The sequence below is a fragment of the Oncorhynchus keta genome, chromosome 21 (genome assembly GCF_023373465.1).
Source record: "Oncorhynchus keta strain PuntledgeMale-10-30-2019 chromosome 21, Oket_V2, whole genome shotgun sequence".
Lineage (NCBI taxonomy): Eukaryota > Metazoa > Chordata > Actinopteri > Salmoniformes > Salmonidae > Oncorhynchus > Oncorhynchus keta.
In genome coordinates, this window is record NC_068441.1 from 53,779,753 (window position 1) to 53,799,752 (window position 20,000).

Genomic DNA, 20,000 nt, shown 5'->3' on the forward strand with positions numbered 1-20,000 from the left:
TCCTAGACCAATTAACCCACTGTTACTAGACCAGTTAACCCCACTGTTCCTAGACCAGTTAACCCACTGTTCCTAGACCAGTTAACCCCACTGTTCCTAGACCAGTTAACCCCACTGTTCCTAGACCAGTTAACCCCACTGTTCCTAGACCAGTTAACCCACTGTTCCTAGACCAGTTAACCCACTGTTCCTAGACCAGTTAACCCACTGTTACTAGACCAGTTAACCCCACTGTTCCTAGACCAGTTAACCCACTGTTCCTAGACCAGTTAACCCCACTGTTCCTAGACCAGTTAACCCACTGTTCCTAGACCAGTTAACCCACTGTTCCTAGACCAGTTAACCCCACTGTTCCTAGACCAGTTAACCCACTGTTCCTAGACCAGTTAACCCCACTGTTACTAGACCAGTTAACCCCACTGTTCCTAGACCAGTTAACCCACTGTTCCTAGACCAGTTAACCCCACTGTTCCTAGACCAGTTAACCCCACTGTTCCTAGACCAGTTAACCCACTGTTCCTAGACCAGTTAACCCACTGTTCCTAGACCAGTTAACCCCACTGTTCCTAGACCAGTTAACCCACTGTTCCTAGACCAGTTAACCCACTGTTACTAGACCAGTTAACCCCACTGTTCCTAGACCAGTTAACCCACTGTTCCTAGACCAGTTAACCCCACTGTTCCTAGACCAGTTAACCCCCACTGTTCCTAGACCCGTTAACCCCACTGTTCCTAGACCAGTTAACCCCACTGTTCCTAGACCAGTTAACCCACTGTTCCTAGACCAGTTAACCCCACTGTTCCTAGACCAGTTAACCCCACTGTTCCTAGACCAGTTAACCCACTGTTCCTAGACCAGTTAACCCACTGTTCCTAGACCAGTTAACCCACTGTTCCTAGACCAGTTAACCCACTGTTCCTAGACCAGTTAACCCACTGTTCCTAGACCAGTTAACCCCACTGTTCCTAGACCAGTTAACCCCACTGTTCCTAGACCAGTTAACCCCACTGTTCCTAGACCAGTTAACCCCACTGTTTCTAGACCAGTTAACCCCACTGTTCCTAGACCAGTTAACCCACTGTTCCTAGGCCAGTTAACCCACTGTTCCTAGACCAGTTAACCCCACTGTTTCTAGACCAGTTAACCCCACTGTTCCTAGACCAGTTAACCCACTGTTCCTAGGCCAGTTAACCCCTGTTCTAGACCAGTTAACCCACTGTTCCTAGACCAGTTAACCCACTGTTCCTAGACCAGTTAGCCCCACTGTTCCTAGACCAGTTAACCCCACTGTTCCTAGACCAGTTAACCCACTGTTCCTAGACCAGTTAACCCACTGTTCCTAGACCAGTTAACCCACTGTTCCTAGACCAGTTAACCCACTGTTCCTAGACCAGTTAACCCCACTGTTCCTAGACCAGTTAACCCCACTGTTCCTAGACCAGTTAACCCACTGTTCCTAGACCAGTTAACCCCACTGTTCCTAGACCAGTTAACCCCACTGTTCCTAGACCAGTTAACCCACTGTTCCTAGGCCAGTTAACCCACTGTTCCTAGACCAGTTAACCCACTGTTCCTAGACCAGTTAACCCACTGTTCCTAGACCAGTTAGCCCCACTGTTCCTAGACCAGTTAACCCCACTGTTCCTAGACCAGTTAACCCACTGTTCCTAGACCAGTTAACCCACTGTTCCTAGACCAGTTAACCCCACTGTTCCTAGACCAGTTAACCCCACTGTTCCTAGACCAGTTAACCCCACTGTTCCTAGATCAGTTAACCCCACTGTTCCTAGACCAGTTAACCCCACTGTTCATAGACCAGTTAACCCACTGTTCATAGACCAGTTAACCCACTGTTCCTAGACCAGTTAACCCACTGTTCCTAGACCAGTTAACCCCACTGTTCCTAGACCAGTTAACCCACTGTTCCTAGACCAGTTAACCCCACTGTTCCTAGACCAGTTAACCCCACTGTTCCTAGACCAGTTAACCCACTGTTCTAGACCAGTTAACCCCACTGTTCCTAGACCAGTTAACCCACTGTTCCTAGACCAGTTAACCCACTGTTCCTAGACCAGTTAACCCACTGTTCCTAGACCAGTTAACCCACTGTTCCTAGACCAGTTAACCCACTGTTCCTAGACCAGTTAACCCACTGTTCCTAGACCAGTTAACCCACTGTTCCTAGACCAGTTAACCCACTGTTCCTAGACCAGTTAACCCACTGTTCCTAGACCAGTTAACCCACTGTTCCTAGACCAGTTAACCCACTGTTCCTAGACCAGTTAACCCACTGTTCCTAGACCAGTTAACCCACTGTTCCTAGACCAGTTAACCCACTGTTCCTAGACCAGTTAACCCCACTGTTCCTAGACCAGTTAACCCCACTGTTCCTAGACCAGTTAACCCCACTGTTCCTAGACCAGTTAACCCACTGTTCCTAGACCATTTAACCCCACTGTTCCTAGACCAGTTAACCCACTGTTCCTAGACCAGTTAACCCCACTGTTCCTAGACCAGTTAACCCCACTGTTCCTAGACCAGTTAACCCCACTGTTCCTAGACCAGTTAACCCACTGTTCCTAGACCAGTTAACCCACTGTTCCTAGACCAGTTAACCCACTGTTCCTAGACCAGTTAACCCCACTGTTCCTAGACCAGTTAACCCCACTGTTCCTAGACCAGTTAACCCCACTGTTCCTAGACCAGTTAACCCACTGTTCCTAGACCAGTTAACCCCACTGTTCCTAGACCAGTTAACCCCACTGTTCCTAGACCAGTTAACCCACTGTTCCTAGACCAGTTAACCCCACTGTTCCTAGACCAGTTAACCCACTGTTCCTAGACCAGTTAACCCACTGTTCCTAGACCAGTTAACCCACTGTTCCTAGACCAGTTAACCCCACTGTTCCTAGACCAGTTAACCCCACTGTTCCTAGACCAGTTAACCCACTGTTCCTAGACCAGTTAACCCCACTGTTCCTAGACCAGTTAACCCACTGTTCCTAGACCAGTTAACCCACTGTTCCTAGACCAGTTAACCCCACTGTTCCTAGACCAGTTAACCCCACTGTTCCTAGACCAGTTAACCCCACTGTTCCTAGACCAGTTAACCCCACTGTTCCTAGACCAGTTAAACCCACTGTTCCTAGACCAGTTAACCCCACTGTTCCTAGACCAGTCAACCCCACTGTTCCTAGACCAGTTAACCCACTGTTCCTAGACCAGTTAACCCCACTGTTCCTAGACCAGTTAACCCCACTGTTCCTAGACCAGTTAACCCCACTGTTCCTAGACCAGTTAACCCCACTGTTCCTAGACCAGTTAACCCACTGTTCCTAGACCAGTTAACCCCACTGTTCCTAGACCAGTTAACCCACTGTTCCTAGACCAGTTAACCCCACTGTTCCTAGACCAGTTAACCCCACTGTTCCTAGACCAGTTAACCCCACTGTTCCTAGACCAGTTAACCCCACTGTTCCTAGACCAGTTAACCCACTGTTCCTAGACCAGTTAACCCCACTGTTCTAGACCAGTTAACCCCACTGTTCCTAGACCAGTTAACCCCACTGTTCCAAGACCAGTTAACCCACTGTTCCTAGACCAGTTAACCCACTGTTCCTAGACCAGTTAACCCACTGTTCCTAGACCAGTTAACCCCACTGTTCCTAGACCAGTTAACCCCACTGTTCCTAGACCAGTTAACCCCACTGTTCCTAGACCAGTTAACCCCACTGTTCCTAGACCAGTTAACCCACTGTTCCTAGACCAGTCTGGGTTTAGACCCCATCATAGCACTGTTACATATATATATATATACTGTATGTTACAGGAGAAGGTCAATCTGGGAAACGTTCCCAACAGCAAAAGGAGTCAGCGTATGTTACAAGTGAAATCAGTTGACAGACGGTGAGCTGGGTACAGTGAGCTGGGTACAGTGAGCTGGGTACAGTGAGCTGGGTACAGTGAGTTGGTTACAGTGAGCTGGGTACAGTGAGCTGGGTACAGTGAGCTGGTTACAGTGAGCTGGGTACAGTGAGTTGGGTACAGTGAGCTGGTTACAGTGAGCTGGGTACAGTGAGCTGGGTACAGTGAGTTGGGTACAGTGAGCTGGTTACAGTGAGCTGGGTACAGTGAGCTGGGTACAGTGAGTTGGGTACAGTGAGCTGGTTACAGTGAGCTGGGTACAGTGAGCTGGTTACAGTGAGCTGGTTACAGTGAGTTGGGTACAGTGAGCTGGGTACAGTGAGCTGGGTACAGTGAGTTGGGTACAGTGAGCTGGGTACAGTGAGTTGGGTACAGTGAGCTACAGTGAGCTGGGTACAGTGAGCTGGGTACAGTGAGCTGGGTACAGTGAGTTGGGTACAGTGAGCTGGTTACAGTGAGCTGGGTACAGTGAGTTGGGTACAGTGAGCTGGGTACAGTGAGCTGGGGACAGTGAGCTGGGTACAGTGAGCTGGTTACAGTGAGCTGGGTACAGTGAGCTGGGTACAGTGAGCTGGTTACAGTGAGTTGGGTACAGTGAGCTGGGTACAGTGAGCTGGGTACAGTGAGCTGGGTACAGTGAGCTGGGTACAGTGAGTTGGGTACAGTGAGCTGGGTACAGTGAGCTGGGTACAGTGAGCTGGGTACAGTGAGTTGGGTACAGTGAGCTGGGTACAGTGAGCTGGGTACAGTGAGCTGGGTACAGTGAGTTGGGTACAGTGAGCTGGGTACAGTGAGCTGGGTACAGTGAGTTGGGTACAGTGAGTTGGGTACAGTGAGCTGGGTACAGTGAGTTGGGTACAGTGAGTTGGGTACAGTGAGCTGGGTACAGTGAGCTGGGTACAGTGAGTTGGGTACAGTGAGTTGGGTACAGTGAGCTGGGTACAGTGAGCTGGGTACAGTGAGCTGGGTACAGTGAGCTGGGTACAGTGAGTTGGTTACAGTGAGTTGGTTACAGTGAGCTGGGTACAGTGAGTTGGTTACAGTGAGCTGGGTACAGTGAGTTGGGTACAGTGAGCTGGTTACAGTGAGCTGGGTACAGTGAGCTGGTTACAGTGAGCTGGGTACAGTGAGTTGGGTACAGTGAGCTGGTTACAGTGAGTTGGGTACAGTGAGCTGGTTACAGTGAGTTGGTTACAGTGAGCTGGGTACAGTGAGCTGGGTACAGTGAGCTGGTTACAGTGAGCTGGGTACAGTGAGTTGGGTACAGTGAGCTGGTTACAGTGAGTTGGGTACAGTGAGCTGGTTACAGTGAGCTGGGTACAGTGAGCTGGGTACAGTGAGCTGGGTACAGTGAGCTGGTTACAGTGAGCTGGTTACAGTGAGCTGGGTACAGTGAGCTGGGTACAGTGAGCTGGGTACAGTGAGCTGGGTACAGTGAGTTGGGTACAGTGAGCTGGGTACAGTGAGTTGGGTACAGTGAGTTGGGTACAGTGAGCTGGGTACAGTGAGCTGGGTACAGTGAGCTGGTTACAGTGAGTTGGGTACAGTGAGCTGGTTACAGTGAGCTGGGTACAGTGAGCTGGGTACAGTGAGCTGGGTACAGTGAGTTGGGTACAGTGAGCTGGGTACAGTGAGCTGGGTACAGTGAGCTGGGTACAGTGAGCTGGGTACAGTGAGTTGGGTACAGTGAGCTGGGTACAGTGAGCTGGGTACAGTGAGCTGGGTACAGTGAGCTGGGTACAGTGAGCTGGGTACAGTGAGCTGGGTACAGTGAGCTGGGTACAGTGAGCTGGTTACAGTGAGCTGGGTACAGTGAGCTGGGTACAGTGAGCTGGGTACAGTGAGCTGGGTACAGTGAGCTGGGTACAGTGAGTTGGTTACAGTGAGCTGGGTACAGTGAGCTGGGTACAGTGAGTTGGGTACAGTGAGCTGGGTACAGTGAGCTGGGTACAGTGAGTTGGGTACAGTGAGCTGGGTACAGTGAGCTGGGTACAGTGAGCTGGTTACAGTGAGCTGGGTACAGTGAGCTGGGTACAGTGAGCTGGGTACAGTGAGCTGGTTACAGTGAGCTGGGTACAGTGAGCTGGGTACAGTGAGCTGGTTACAGTGAGCTGGGTACAGTGAGCTGGGTACAGTGAGCTGGGTACAGTGAGCTGGTTACAGTGAGCTGGGTACAGTGAGCTGGTTACAGTGAGCTGGGTACAGTGAGCTGGGTACAGTGAGCTGGGTACAGTGAGCTGGGTACGGGTCAGGACAACTTATCTGTGAAAATCAAATAACACAAATGATTCAAGATAGACTGAAAAGCATTTAAACATTTTCAGCAATCTTCAAAATATATCTTTACATTCCCCTCCAGAACATAGAAGGAATAGAACAGAATGTCTCACCATATTAGTTAAGGTGGTAAATTATCGTTTAATGGCGTCAGACCGAGGCTCTGCATCTGTCCTCGTGCTCCTAGACCTTCGTGCTGCTTTTGATACCATCGATCACCACATTCTTTTGGAGAGATTGGAAACCCAAATTGGTCTACACAGGACAAGTTCTGGCCTGGTTCAGATCTTATCTGTCGGAAAGATATCAGTTTGTCTGGTGTGGATGGTTTGTCCTCGGCGTTACTCTGGACCCTGATCTCTCTTTTGACGAACATATCGAGAATATGTCAAGGGCGGCTTTGTCCATCTTTGTAACATTGCAAAAATTCTGAAAAGTTCTGTCTGAAAAATGACGCAGAAAAAAGTATCCATGCTTTTGTCACTTCTAGATTAGACTACCGGCTACCCGGATAAAGCACTAAATAAACTTCAGTTAGTGCTGAATACGGCTGCTAGAATCTTGACTAGAACTACCAAAATTCAATCACGTTACTCCAGCGCTAGCCTGTCTACACTGGCTTCCTGTTAAGGCAAGGGCTGATTTAAAGGTTTTATTTCTAACCTACAAAGCATTACATGGGCTTGCTCCTACCTATCTCTCTGATTTGGTCCTGCCGTACATACCTACACGTACGCTACGGTCACAAGACGCAGGCCTCCTTACTGTCCCTAGAATTTCTAAGCAAACAGCTGGAGGCAGGGCTTTCTCCTATAGAGCTCCATTCTTATGGAATGGTCTGCCTACCCATGTGAGAGACGCAGACTCGGTCTCGACCTTTAAGTCTTTATTGAAGACTCATATCTTCAGTAGGTCCTATGACTGAGTCTAGTCTGGCCCAGTGGGTCTGTAGTCTGGCCCAGTGGGTCCTATGATTGAGTCTAGTCTGGCCCAGTGGGTCTGTAGTCTGGCCCAGTGGGTCCTATGATTGAGTCTAGTCTGGCCCAGTGGGTCTGTAGTCTGGCCCAGTGGGTCTGTAGTCTGGCCCAGTGGGTCCTATGATTGAGTCTAGTCTGGCCCAGTAGGTCTGATGTTGGTGGCTAGTTGTCTAGTGATATTGGTGTCTAGCTGTAGACTAGTTGTCTAGTGATATTGGTGTCTAGTGATATTGGTGTCTAGCTGTAGGCTAGTTGTCTAGTGATATTGGTGTCTAGCTGTAGACTAGTTGTCTAGTGATATTGGTGTCTAGTGATATTGGTGTCTAGCTGTAGGCTAGTTGTCTAGTGATATTGGTGTCTAGTAATATTGGTGTCTAGTGATTTTGGTGTCTAGTGATATTGGTGTCTAGTGATATTGGTGTCTAGTGATATTGGTGTCAAGCTGTAGTCTAGTTGTCTAGTGATATTGGTGTCTAGCTGTAGGCTAGTTGTCGAATGATATTGGTGTCTAGCTGTTGTCTAGTGATATTGGTATCTAGCTGTAGGCTAGTTGTCTAGTGATATTGGAGTCTAGCTGTAGGCTAGTTGTCTCGTGATATTGTTGTCTAGCTGTAGGCTAGTTGTCTAGTGATATTGGTGTCTAGTTGTCTAGTGATATTGGTGTCTAGTTGTAGGCTAGTTGTCTAGTGATATTGGTGTCTAGTGATATTGGTGTCTAGCTGTAGGCTAGTTGTCTAGTGATATTGGTGTCTAGTGATGTTGGTGTCTAGCTGTCTAGTGATATTGGTGTCTAGTTGTCTAGTGATATTGGTGTCTAGTGATATTGGTGTCTAGTTGTCTAGTGATATTGTTGTCTAGTTGTCTAGTGATATTGGTGTCTAGTGATGTTGGTGTCTAGTTGTCTAGTGATATTGGTGTCTAGTGATATTGGTGTCTAGTTGTCTAGTGATATTGTTGTCTAGTTGTCTAGTGATATTGGTGTCTAGTGATGTTGGTGTCTAGTTGTCTAGTGATATTGGTGTCTAGCTGTGGACTAGTTGTCTAGTGATATTGGTGTTTAGTGATTTTGGTGTCTAGTGATTTTGGTGTCTAGTGATATTGGTGTCTAGTGATATTGGTGTCTAGCTGTAGACTAGTTGTCACGTGATATTGTCGACCATCATCAGTTGATCCAGGAAATAAAAAATCTAATATCGATAGAAGATAATAAAGTTAAATAAATGCTCTGGTACTTCAGGCTATGAATGGTACGGTGAACACCAATACCCACAATGCCCCTGGAAAACAAACCAATGAGCCTCTATAAACAGCTGACTGACAAAATCAAACAATGAATAAATAGAATGAATTGGAATAAAGGCTTCTTTTTGTTTTAATCAAGGGCGCATGACAAACAACTGGCGAAAATGCGGAAGTGGTGGAAAGGAACATCTATGCGTTTTGAAGGCGCTCAGCTGAGACCGAAATGTTGCACTATTGAGTGGACAGTGCAGTCACGTCATAATAAATGGTTTAAACCATAACACAGATGTGGAGGGGTGTTCGTTTCATTTGGAAGTTTTTCTTTTTATATTTTATCACTGTAAAACATATTTACCACTCCATTTTAAACAAATAAGAGACTGGTTAAATTAGCATTATTTAAGGGGGGCTAACGGGGAGCGGAGCGGAGCCCCCCCCTCCTGGCTCCCATGTAATTCGCATCGTCCATTGATCGCCTCCGTGGATCGATTTATACTTTTCTGACCTGTCCCAAAATCATTTGGCTTAGCTTGACGCGCATACAGTTAGGCACTTTTAAGTTAAGGCTTACGCACTAATGCCAAATAGCCTAACATAATGAAATGAAAAACATCAATGTAGCCTATAGATCGATATACATTGCACAAGAATGAGACAGTTATGGATTTTTAAGGTATTCTTTGATCTTCATTTACCGCCCGACCGCTCGCCTCCCGTCCGACCGCTCGCCTCACACCCGCCCTTCAACCAAACAATATTTAATGACCCGCCTTCTCCGCGGTTTGGACTGAGGGTTATGAGTCAACATGCGCATCACTAGTGTGTGTGTGAGTATTTGTGTGTGTTTTGTGTGTGTATCACTTGAGCAAAAACTTATTTCCTCTCGCTCCTCATCCCTCCCCTTCCCTCTCAGTTCTCTTCGTCTTCAGCCTCCTTTCTCTCTCTCTCTCTCTCTCTCTCTCTCTCTCTCTCTCCTCTTGTATCTCCTCTCTATCCTCCCTCTCATCTCTCTCTCTTATCTCGCCCACCCTCGCTCCCTCCCGCCCAGTGTAAGGGCGTCCCTGGTTGGTTTCCATGGCTTGCCTTGCCGTAAAGTGAGGGAAAATGTCTGATTCCTGTCAGTGTTTCTATTCTTGATCCCGAACCAGGCGTTGTTCCGATATATCTCAAGAAGCATGGCTATTACAACCTTATACCTAGTTAAACACCACGCTGGGATGTGCTATTCTTCATCCAAGGGACTTTAACACGGGTAAGATGTAAAATATAGCCTAGTCTACAATGTAGTAAATCCGACGTAATAACGTTAGTGAGTATTCGGGTTGCTAGCTAACTTTATCTCACCAGGTACGTCCACTAAAAGCAGATGTGTAGATAAATTGTTGCTATTATTTTCCGACAAAGAATTTCATTCATTTTTTACGTTTTAACGTTCTAACGTTCTTAGAACGTTGCCGATGTTGAAACAAAGTTGCGCCCTCGACGATCCAATGTTGTTGCCAGTTGCCACCCCGTCGATGTGTGTTGCTAGTTGGTACAAATTCCCTTGATGATGATGATGATGATGACTCAGTCACAGACAAGACACTGTAACATCTTCCTCACTCTAGCCTTTAGTTAGATGTTAGCTGGCCTGTTCCACAATGTAATCTGGCCCAATCAAATCAAAATCAAATCAAATGTATTTATAAAGCCCTTCTTACATCAGCTGATATCTCAAAGTGCTGTACAGAAACCCAGCCTAAAACCCCCAAACAGCAATGCGGGTGTAGAAGCACGGTGGCTAGGAAAAACTCCCTAGAAAGGCCAGAACCTAGGAAGAAACCTAGAGAGGAACCAGGCTATGAGGGGTGGCCAGTCCTCTTCTGGCTGTGCCGGGTGGAGATTCTAACCTCTCCTGGGCCAGTCATTGGCCCAGGAGAATGAGCTGACAGCCTATGTCTGTAGAGTTTAAACTATGTACAATACAAGACAGTCATCATACATGATATAGTCAGTGGAAGTCACCATCACAATGACCCTGTCTGTCTGTCTGTCTGTCTGTCTGTCTGTCTGTCTGTCTGTCTGTCTGTCTGTCTGTCTGTCTGTCTGTCTGTCTGTCTGTCTGTCTGTCTGTCTGTCTGCCTGCCTGCCTGCCTGCCTGCCTGCCTGCCTGCCTGCCTGCCTGCCTGCCTGCCTGCCTGCCTGCCTGTCTGTCTGTCTGTCTGTCTGTCTATAGGCCCTGTCTGTCTGTCTGTCTGTCTGTCTGTCTGTTTATAGGCCCTGTCTGTCTGTCTGTCTGTCTGTCTGTCTGTCTGTCTGTCTGTCTGTTTATAGGCCCTGTCTGTCTGTCTGTCTGCCTGCCTGCCTGCCTGCCTGCCTGCCTGCCTGCCTGTCTGTCTGTCTGTCTGTCTGTCTGTCTGTCTGTCTGTCTGTCTGTCTGTGTCTATAGGCCCAGTCTGTCTGTCTGTCTGTCTGTCTGTCTGTCTGTTGGCCTAGTCTAAACGAACCCAGTCTGTCTGTCTGTCTGTCTGTGTGTCTAGTCTAAACTAACCCAGTCTGTCTGTGTGTGTGTCTATAGGCCGAGTCTAAAGTAACCCAGTCTGTCTGTGTGCCTCCTGTCCCCAGGTGCCTCCCTATCAGAGCCATGTCACTGGGCAGCAGGGGAAGCAGTAGCAGCAGCGGAGGTAGAGGTGTCAACCTCCCAGTGGAGGTGTGGCGTGTGGTCCTTGCCTACCTCCCCCTCCCAGAGCTGGGCCGTTGCAGCCTGGTGTGCAGGGCCTGGAGAGAGCTGATCCTCTCCCTGGATAACACCCGTTGGAGACAGCTCTGCCTGGGCCTGCCCGAGTGTCCTCGACACCCCAACTGGCCCAGGTACTGAAGTGGAGATGGACGTTCTCTGAACTACGAAAGGTCCTCGTTGACATTCTCTAACCCCGTGTGTCTCTCTGTCTGTCCCCCCAGCCGGCCCACCTGGAGCCCTCATCCTGGAGAGAAGCCCTGAGACAGCACGCCATCGCCAGTCGTACCTGGTCCCGCCACGCCCACCCTGAGCTCCAGCCCTCCGCCTGCCTTCACCTGTTCCGCCGGAGGAAGGAGAGGAGGGTGTGGCAGGTGGGGTCGGGGCTGGAGCTGGAGACGCTGAGGGGGGCGTTGGGGGTCGCTGGGTCGTACGACCGGGTGGTACTGCACCCCGGGGTGTATGAGGAGCAGGCAGAGTTGGTGCTGAAGGTGACTTAACTGATTGGCTGCTGTTGTCTTGATGATGCAATGTCTAGTTAAAGGAGACTTACTGATTGGCTGCTGTTGTCTTGATGACATAATGTCTAGTTAAAGGAGACTTACTGATTGGCTGACCTTAATGCCTGTTAGTATCTGTTAGTATCTGTTAATGCCTGTTAGTACCTGTTAGTATCTGTTAATACCTGTTAGTATCTGTTAATACCTGTTAGTATCTGTTAATATCTGTTAATATCTGTCAATATCTGTTAATATCTGTTAGTATCTGTTAGTATCTGTTAATATCTGTTAGTATCTGTTAGTATCTGTTAGTATCTGTTAATACCTGTTAGTATCTGTTAGTATCTGTTAATGCCTGTTAGTACCTGTTATTATCTGTTAATATCTGTTAATGTCTGTTAGTATCTGTCAATATCTGTTAGTATCTGTTAGTATCTGTTAATATCTGTTAATATATTAGTACCTTAATGCCTGTTAGTATATGTTAGTATCTGTTAGTATCTGTTAATGCCTGTTAGTATCTGTTAATATCTGTTAATATCTGTTAGTATCTGTTAATATCTGTTAATATATTAGTACCTTAATGCCTGTTAGTATCTGTTAATATATTAGTACATTAATATCTGTTAGTATCTGTTAGTATCTGTTAATATCTGTTAGTATCTGTTAATATCTGTTAATATATTAGTACCTTAATGCCTGTTAGTATCTGTTAGTGTCTGTTAGTATCTGTTAGTATCTGTTAATATATTAGTACATTAATATCTGTTACTATCTGTTAATATATTAGTATCTTAATGTCTGTTAGTGTCTGTTAATATCTGTTAATATCTGTTAATATCTGTTAGTATCTGTTAATATCTGTTAATATCTGTTAATATCTGTTAATATCTGTTAGTATCTGTTAATATCTGTTAATATCTGTTAATATATGTTAGTATCTGTTAATATCTGTTAATATCTGTTTGTATCTGTTAATATCTGTTAGTATCTGTTAATATCTGTTAATATGTTAATATATTAGTATCTTAATATCTGTTCATATTTGTTAGTATATGTTAGTATCTGTTAATGCCTGTTAGTATCTGTTAATATATTAGTATCTTAATGCCTGTTAGTATCTGTTAATGTCTGTTAGTATCTGTTAATATATTAGTACCTTAATGTCTGTTAGTATCTGTTAGTATCTGTTAATATCTGTTAATATCTGTTAGTATATGTTAGTGTCTGTTAATATCTGTTAATATCTGTTAATATCTGTTAATATCTGTTAGTATATGTTAGTGTCTGTTAATATCTGTTAATATCTGTTAGTATCTGTTAATATCTGTTAATATCTGTTAATATCTGTTAATATCTGTTAGTATATGTTAGTGTCTGTTAATATCAGTTAATATCTGTTAATATCTGTTAGTATCTGTTAATATCTGTTAGCATAAGTTAGTATCTGTTAATATATTAGTATCTTAATACCTGTTAGTGTCTGTTAATGCCTGTTAGTATCTGTTAGTATCTGTTAATATCTGTTAGTATCTGTTAATATCTGTTAGTATCTGTTAGTGTCTGTTAATATCTGTTAATATCTGTTAATATCTGTTAATATCTGTTAGTATCTGTTAATATCTGTTAGTATCTGTTAATATCTGTTAGTATATGTTACTATCTGTTAATATATCTGTTAGTATCTGTTAATATCTGTTAGTATCTGTTAATATCTGTTAGTATCTGTTAGTGTCTGTTAATATCTGTTAATATCTGTTAATATCTGTTAGTATCTGTTAATATCTGTTAGTATCTGTTAATATCTGTTAGTATATGTTACTATCTGTTAATATATCTGTTAGTATCTGTTAATATCTGTTAGTATCTGTTAATATCTGTTAGTATCTGTTAGTATCTGTTAATATCTGTTAGTATCTGTTAATATCTGTTAGTATATGTTACTATCTGTTAATATATCTGTTAGTATATGTTAGTGTCTGTTAATATCTGTTAGTATTTTTTAGTATCATGTATTGTAATAAGATCTGCAATTTGCTAAATGAAAATATTGACCTTTGACCCTGCCAGGTGCCTGTGGAGGTGGTGGGGTTAGGGAGGCTGGGGACGTGGCTCTCCTGGTCAGTCTGGAGCAGCAGTGTCCCACAGCCAGGCTGTCCAACCTGGTCTTCATGCCTGCATGGTTCTCCTCCGTTGTATACAAGGTACATCCAATCAGATCACATTGTATACAAGGTACGTCCAATCAGATCACATTGTATACAAGGTACGTCCAATCAGATCACATTGTATACAAGGTACGTCCAATCAGATCACATTGTATACAAGGTACGTCCAATCAGATCACATTGTATACAAGGTACGTCCAATCAGATCACATTGTATACAAGGTACGTCCAATCAGATCACATTTAGATCTCCCTCCTCCCTACCCTCCCTCTCCCTATACAAGGTACATCCAATCAGATCACATTTCGATCTCCCTCCTCCCTACCCTCCCTCTCCCTATACAAGGTACATCCAATCAGATCACATTTAGATCTCCCTCCTCCCTACCCTCCCTCTCCCTATACAAGGTACATCCAATCAGATCACATTTCGATCTCCCTCCTCCCTACCCTCCCTCTCCCTATACAAGGTACATCCAATCAGATCACATTTAGATCTCCCTCCTCTCCCAATACAAGGTACGTCCAATCAGATCACATTTAGATCTCCCTCCTCCCTACCCTCCCTCTCCCTATACAAGGTACATCCAATCAGATCACATTTAGAAAACCCTTTTTACAACAGAACATGTGACAGTCCCTCTCCCTCCTCCTGCCCTCTACCTCCTCCCTCTCCCTATACAAGGCACATCCAATCAGATCACATTTAGATCTCCCTCCTCCCTACCCTCCCTCTCCCTATACAAGGTACATCCAATCAGATCACATTTAGAAAACCCTTTTTACAACAGAACATGTGACAGTCCCTCTCCCTCCTCCTGCCTTCTACCTCCTCCCTCCTCCTCCTGCCCTCTACCTCCTCCTGCCCTCTACCTCCTCCCTCCCACTCCTACCCTCTACCTCCTCCCTCCTCCTCCTGCCCTCTACCACCTCCTGCCCTCTACCTCCTCCTGCCCTCTACCTCCTCCCCCCCCTCCTGCCCTCTACCTCCTCCCTACCCCCTACCTCCTGCCCTCTCCCTCCTCCTTCCTCCTCCTGCCCTCTACCTCCTCCCTCTACCTCCTCCTTCATCCTCCTGCCCTCTACCTCCTCCTTCCTCCTCCTGCCCTCTACCTCCTCCCTCTCCCTCCTCCTTCCTCCTCCTGCCCTCTACCTCCTCCCTCTACCTCCTCCTTCATCCTCCTGCCCTCTACCTCCTCCTTCCTCCTCCTGCCCTCTACCTCCTCCCTCTACCTCCTCCTTCATCCTCCTGCCCTCTACCTCCTCCTTCATCCTCCTGCCCTCTACCTCCTCCTTCACCCTCCTGCCCTCTACCTCCTCCCTTTCTCTCCTACCCTCTACTCCCTCCTCCCCTCCACCTCCTACCCTCTACATCCTCCCTCCTCCTCTTACCCTCTACTCCCTCCTGCCCTCCACTTCCTGCCCTCCTACTCCTACCCTCTACATCCTCCTGCCCTCCACCTCCTGCCCTCTACATCCTCCTACCCTCTCCCTCCTACCCTCTACTCCCTCCTGCCCTCCACCTCCTGCCCTCTACATCCTCCTGCCCTCTATCTCCTCCCTCTCCCTCCTACCCTCTACCTCCTCCCTCCTCCTCCTGCCCTCTACATCCTCCTGCCCTCCACCTCCTGCCCTCTACATCCTCCTGCCCTCTATCTCCTCCTTCTCCCTCCTACCCTCTACCTCCTCCCTCCTCCTCCTGCCCTCTACATCCTCCTGCCCTCTACATCCTCCCTCTCCCTCCTACCCTCTACCTCCTCCCTCCTCCTCCTACCCTCTACCTCCCCCCTCCACCTCCTGCCCTCTACATCCTCCTGCCCTCTCCCTCCTACCCTCTACATCCTCCTACCCTCTACCTCCTCCCTCTCCCTCCTGCCCTCTACCTCCTCCCTCCTCCTCCCACCCTCTACTCCCTCCACCTCCTACCCTCTACTCTCTCCGGCCCCCCACCTCCTGCCCTCTACATCCTCCTGCCCTCTCCCTCTCCCTCCACCAGACGTCGTCAGGTCATGTCCAGTTGGACAACTGTAATTTCGAGGAGCTCAGCTGCAGATCCGAGGGCCAGGAACCTGCCACGCCCGCTTCTGCTCATTCTCACAGGGAAGCTCCACCCACTTCCTGGGCGTGGCCCTCAGCCTGTTGGATAGCTGTGATTTCTCAGGAAGTGATTCGGCGTCCGTGACGGTTGATGGCGCTCCAGTGACGGAGCGGAACTGGGCCTGTAAACACTTGGCCTCTCTGGGCCGAATCACCACATCCTGGACCTCGCCTGGGAGCGGTAGCCCAGCTGGGGACACCTTGGACGGGCATTCAGGAGCCACACAGCCCCCTGGGGCTACCATCACCCTGGAGGACTGGAGCAAAGGAGAAACGGAGAGCAGGAGGAGAGGAGGAGGAGGAGGAGGAGGAGGAGGAGGAGGGGAGGAAGGAGTGTGTCAGGATACTGTGATTGAGGACGGCTGGAGCGACAGCGCTCCTAGTGACGAGGAAGAGGAAGAGGAGGAGGGAAAAGGAGAGGAAGGTTCAGGACAAGGCAATAACAGTGTAAACTACAGACTGGCCCACAGTCACCACGGCCTCTCTCATCTCCTCAGACCCAACCAGGACGTCTCCCCCGACTTCCCCTCGCTGACCCCTGAAGTGAGAACCCTGACCGAGGAGCTCCGGCGACCCCGGGGCCCAGGCGTTGATCGAGACGGTGCAGGGGTGCGTGCTGAGGCGCTGCCTGTTTCGGGACGGCAAGGGCGGTGTGCACGTGTGTAACCACGGAAACGCCAGGTTGGAAGGAAACGTGTTCCGGGGCTGACCTATGCCGTGCGCTGCATCCAGAACGCCACGGTAACCAGATAGGGCTGCCGATCTGATATGATGGGTTGGTTGATTGATTGAAGGGTTGATTGATGGGTTGGTTGATTGGTTGATGGGTTGATTGATGGGTTGGTTGATTGGTTGATGGGTTGATTCATTGAAGGGTTGGTTGATTGGTTGATGGGTTAATTGATTGATTGATTAATGGGTTGATGGATTGGATGGTTGGTTGATTGATGGGTTGATTGGTGGGTTGGTTTGTTGATGGGTTGGTTGGTTGATGGGTTGGTTTGTTGATGGGTTGGTTGGTTGATGGGTTGGTTGGTTGGTTGATGGGTTGGTTGGTTGATGGGTTGGTTGGTTGATGGGTTGGTTTGTTGATGGGTTGGTTTGTTGATGGGTTGGTTGGTTGATGGGTTGGTTGGTTGATGGGTTGGTTTGTTGATGGGTTGGTTTGTTGATGGGTTGGTTGGTTGATGGGTTGGTTTGTTGATGGGTTGGTTGATTGGTGGGTTGGTTTGTTGATGGGTTGGTTGGTTGATGGGTTGGTTGGTTGATGGGTTGGTTGGTTGATGGGTTGGTTGGTTGATGGGTTGGTTGGTTGATGGGTTGGTTTGTTGATGGGTTGCTTGATGGGTTGGTTGATGGGTTGGTTGGTTGATGGGTTGGTTTGTTGATGGGTTGGTTGGTTGATGGGTTGGTTGGTTGATGGGTTGGTTGGTTGATGGGTTGGTTGGTTGGTGGGTTGGTTGGTTGATGGGTTGGTTGGTTGATGGGTTGGTTGGTTGATGGGTTGGTTGATGGGTTGGTTGGTTGATGGGTTGGTTGGTTGATGGGTTGGTTGATGGGTTGGTTGATGGGTTGGTTGGTTGATGGGTTGGTTGGTTGATGGGTTGGTTGGTTGATGGGTTGGTTGGTTGATGGGTTGGTTGGTTGATGGGTTGGTTGGTTGATGGGTTGGTTGGTTGATGGGTTGGTTGGTTGATGGGTTGGTTGGTTGATGGGTTGGTTGGTTGATGGGTTGGTTTGTTGATGGGTTGGTGGGTTGATGGATTGGATGGTTGATGGGTTGGTGGGTTGATGGGTTGGTTGGTTGATGGGTTGGTTGATGGGTTGGTTGGTTGATGGGTTGGTTGGTTGATGGGTTGGTTGATGGGTTGGTTGGTTGATGGGTTGGTTGGTTGATGGGTTGGTTGGTTGATGGGTTGGTTGGTTGATGGGTTGGTTGGTTGATGGGTTGGTTGATGGGTTGGTTGGTTGATGGGTTGGTTGGTTGATGGGTTGGTTTGTTGATGGGTTGGTTGATGGGTTGGTTGATGGGTTGGTGGGTTGATGGGTTGGTTGGTTGATGGGTTGGTTGATGGGTTGGTTGGTTGGTTGATGGGTTGGTGGGTTGATGGGTTGGTTGGTTGATGGGTTGGTTGGTTGATGGGTTGGTTGGTTGATGGGTTGGTTGGTTTGTTGATGGGTTGGTTGATGGGTTGGTTGGTTGATGGGTTGGTTGGTTGATGGGTTGGTTGGTTGATGGGTTGGTTGGTTGATGGGTTGGTTGATGGGTTGGTTGGTTGATGGGTTGGTTGGTTGGTTGATGGGTTGGTTTGTTGATGGGTTGGTTGGTTGATGGGTTGGTTGATGGGTTGGTTGGTTGATGGGTTGGTTGGTTGATGGGTTGGTTGGTTGATGGGTTGGTTGGTTGATGGGTTGGTTGATGGGTTGGTTGGTTGATGGGTTGGTTGGTTGATGGGTTGGTTGGTTGATGGGTTGGTTGGTTGATGGGTTGGTTGGTTGATGGGTTGGTTAATGGGTTGGTTGGTTGATGGGTTGGTTGGTTGGTTGATGGGTTGGTTGGTTGATGGGTTGGTTGGTTGATGGGTTGGTTGATGGGTTGGTTGGTTGATGGGTTGGTTGGTTGGTGGGTTGGTTGATGGGTTGGTTGGTTGATGGGTTGGTTGGTTGATGGGTTGGTTGGTTGATGGGTTGGTTGGTTGATGGGTTGGTTGATGGGTTGGTTGGTTGATGGGTTGGTTGGTTGATGGGTTGGTTGGTTGATGGGTTGGTTTGTTGATGGGTTGGTTGATGGGTTGGTGGGTTGATGGGTTGGTTGGTTGATGGGTTGGTTGATGGGTTGGTTGGTTGATGGGTTGGTTGGTTGGTTGATGGGTTGGTTGATGGGTTGGTGGGTTGATGGGTTGGTTGGTTGATGGGTTGGTTGATGGGTTGGTTGGTTGATGGGTTGGTTGGTTTGTTGATGGGTTGGTTGATGGGTTGGTTGGTTGATGGGTTGGTTGGTTGATGGGTTGGTTGGTTGATGGGTTGGTTGATGGGTTGGTTGGTTGATGGGTTGGTTGGTTGGTTGATGGGTTGGTTTGTTGATGGGTTGGTTGGTTGATGGGTTGGTTGATGGGTTGGTTGGTTGATGGGTTGGTTGGTTGATGGGTTGGTTGGTTGATGGGTTGGTTGGTTGATGGGTTGGTTGGTTGATGGGTTGGTTGGTTGATGGGTTGGTTGGTTGGTTGATGGGTTGGTTGGTTGATGGGTTGGTTGGTTGATGGGTTGGTTGGTTGATGGGTTGGTTGATGGGTTGGTTGGTTGATGGGTTGGTTGGTTGGTTGATGGGTTGGTTGGTTGATGGGTTGGTTGGTTGATGGGTTGGTTGGTTGATGGGTTGGTTGGTTGGTTGATGGGTTGGTTGGTTGATGGGTTGGTTGGTTGATGGGTTGGTTGGTTGATGGGTTGGTTGGTTGATGGGTTGGTTGGTTGATGGGTTGGTTGATGGGTTGGTTGGTTGATGGGTTGGTTGGTTGGTTGATGGGTTGGTTGGTTGATGGGTTGGTTGGTTGATGGGTTGGTTGATGGGTTGGTTGGTTGATGGGTTGGTTGGTTGGTTGATGGGTTGGTTGGTTGGTTGATGGGTTGGTTGGTTGATGGGTTGGTTGGTTGATGGGTTGGTTGGTTGGTTGGTTGATGGGTTGGTTGGTTGGTTGGTTGATGGGTTGGTTGGTTGGTTGATGGGTTGGTTGGTTGATGGGTTGGTTGGTTGATGGGTTGGTTGGTTGATGGGTTTGTTGATGGGTTGGTTGGTTGATGGGTTGGTTGGTTGATGGGTTGGTCGGTTGATGGGTTGGTTGGTTGATGGGTTGGTCGGTTGATGGGTTGGTTGGTTGATGGGTTGGTCGGTTGATGGGTTGGTTGGTTGATGGGTTGGTCGGTTGATGTATTGGTTGGTTGATAGGTTGGTTGATGGGTTGGTTGGTTGATGGGTTTGTTGATGGGTTGGTTGGTTGATGGGTTGGTTGGTTGATGGGTTGGTCGGTTGATGTATTGGTTGGTTGATAGGTTGGTTGATGGGTTGGTTGGTTGATGGGTTGGTTGGTTGGTTGATGG

The 20,000-nt window shown here is 47.8% G+C and overlaps 1 pseudogene; it reads left to right on the plus strand.

Annotated features, from left to right (window-relative positions):
- Positions 1–9,266: 9,266 nt before the first annotated feature.
- Positions 9,267–20,000, plus strand: part of LOC127910537 (F-box only protein 10-like) — a 21,266-nt pseudogene continuing 10,532 nt past the window's right edge.